The sequence below is a fragment of the Trachinotus anak genome, unplaced genomic scaffold (assembly GCF_046630095.1).
Source record: "Trachinotus anak isolate AG129_WGS33_773 ecotype Australia unplaced genomic scaffold, CSIRO_AGI_Tana_v1 ptg000007l, whole genome shotgun sequence".
Lineage (NCBI taxonomy): Eukaryota > Metazoa > Chordata > Actinopteri > Carangiformes > Carangidae > Trachinotus > Trachinotus anak.
Genome location: NW_027273858.1, coordinates 120,001 through 122,500, shown reverse-complemented (window position 1 = coordinate 122,500; position 2,500 = coordinate 120,001). Strand labels below are relative to the sequence as shown.

At 43.0% G+C, this 2,500-nt stretch overlaps 1 protein-coding gene across 1 annotated transcript in view; it reads right to left on the bottom strand.

Annotated features, from left to right (window-relative positions):
* tjap1 (tight junction associated protein 1 (peripheral)) overlaps positions 1–2,500 on the bottom strand; it is a 42,402-nt gene that overhangs the window by 38,662 nt on the left and 1,240 nt on the right. The window lies entirely within an intron of this gene.

Here is a 2,500-nt window from a genome sequence, read left to right as displayed (position 1 = left end):
TTTATTTCACGGAACTGACCTGAATTTGAGACGTTCACAGAGACAGAAGCTGAGAGGCTGCGGTGGACCACACCTCCGTAGACCACGAAGGCCGAAGCGTACTCAGACACTCCGGTCTGCGGAGGATTTTCACTTTGCGTCTCCAGCTGTGCCCGCCCTCGCCGCCGTGTCACAAAGAGCGGCTGCTGTGGCCTAGCAACCTTGACAACACGTAACTTTTTTCCATAGAAACTTGAGGTTTAAAATCCATTGGTTTTAACAGTTGTACTGAAACATTCTCGTTGGTTTTATTCACAGCTGTTAACTCACTACCTCCGTTTGCTCCATGAAGCTCAGATCTGAAAAATGCTCGTCTGGATGAAAAAGTCACAAGTTAATCATCTTCTTTTTTTCTCTCAGTCGTTGAGGATTCAGAAGAGTCTGTGAGAACAGCTGGAACATCTGCAGGTGTTTTAATCCACCTCAACAGTTAGTGATGTTTGAGAGAAGCTGATGTTTCCTCTGATACATGAGGATCTGTGGAGACACGCCTGGAGCTGAGGGTCAGACAGACCAGTTCACACTTCACCCACAGCAGGTGAAGTTTTAACTTCCTGTTTCACCTGCTTCTTTTCTTAGAAAGTCACAACAAAGATTTTAAGAAAATATGTTTTTTTGTTGTTTCATTTAAATTAATTAAATTAATTTGTAAAACGTTCTTGTCTTTATGGATCATTGAGACTGAGGAATAAAAATGGTTCATTCCATTTGAAATTAAATCTCCAACACTTCACAAAGAAGTTGTTGTTGTTGTTGTTGTTGTTGTTGAAGTCTCATTAATTAACCGCAGATGACACCACCTCCAGAGATGCAAACTCATCTTGCTCAGCTTCTATTGGCTGGTTGACTGTCATTAGCACACACCTGGTGAGAGGCCACGCCTCCTCTGAGTCACCTGTTGCTCAGTACAGGTGTGTAAACACCTGGGAACAGGTGTTTGTTGTGAAGACCAACACTGTCCCAATTAAACTGTGGTTCAGCTCAGTTCAAAAGCTGACTGTTAAAACCAGGGGCCTTAAAACCTCAAGTTTTTATGAAAGAAAGGTACGAGTTGTCAAGGTTGCTAGGCAACAAGATCTGCGCTTCGTGACGCAACAGTCAGGGCGGGAACAGCTGGTGAGGGACGGCGAATATCCTCTGTAAACCAGAACCTCTCATTTCAGTTTGGCCTTCGTGGTCCCTGACAGCTGTGAAGGGCCACACCTTCATAGGTGGCCCCTGACCTGGGACCCAGCTCAGGTGTATAACTGCTGCTGTGTCATTACTAAGACGAACTTCCTGTTCCTCCAGGTATCTTCCAGTGAAGGACGAATTTCACAAAGTAACGTTTCAACGAGAACTAAAAGATTTGACATGTTCCTGCAGGAAAGTGTGGAACCTGGTCTGATGTTAGTTCTCTGAGGTGAGAACGTGGAGCAGCTCGGACTCATCAGGTTAATGTGATGGGGACCAGAACTAACACTCTACTGTCAGGACCTCCTCCTCCTCCACTTTCAGACCCTTTCACTTCATTATTTGCCAGAAACTGAAACGATTATTTGATTAATTGATTAATAATGAACAGAAAATTAAATTGTAACCTCACTATAAATAAATAAATAAATCTCAGGTTCCTGCTCCTCAAGTGGATGTTTGCTGGTTTCAGTCACCCTCACACATTAGAGACGGATCAATCAATCAAGAAAATAAACAACAGATGAATCAATAACGAGGGCCGTGAGGTGGTTCTGGACTAGTGGCCACACTCGGTACTGCAGCATCATGTGACCCACACGGGTCACAGTCAGTGGGACAGGAGCAGCTGGAAAACTGGTTTTATTATCAGAATTTGATCCATTCAGTCCAATGGAGGCCAGTGAGAACTTTCAGAAGAACGAATGTGACGCCATCTTTACCATCCAGTTCTTCTTCATACTAATAATGACAGTTTTCACCACCTCTTCATCAGCTGATTATTGTCTCAGTGAATCCATCTGTTGTTTGGTCTAAAAAATGTCAGAAAATAGTAAAAAAAAATGTCCAAGTGACAGGAAGCGGTAAAGAGGCGGGAACAGGAACATTTATGACATTTCTGCTTGAAAAATGAAAAAAAAAATCATAAATAATCAATTACTAAAGTAGAAGCCGATTCATTTTCTGTCAATCAACTAAACAAAGAATTGATTAATTATTTAAGCTCAAGCTCTGACAACAGAATCTTAATGATGCAGTTTTACCTGCAGGACAGGTGATGTTTCTCACACACACACACACACACACAGTATGATACTGGAGTCACACACCTCTCAGGACATGGGGAACATCAGATATTCTGCAGCCTGCAGAGATGTTTCCATGGCAACAACAGCATCAATAACAACAACGATCAGCAACATAAATAAGTGGATGATTCTGTTGCAAAGGGTCAGAGCAGCTGTTTGCTCTCAGGACGCGTGCCCTCACACCTGGAACTCACCCTGAC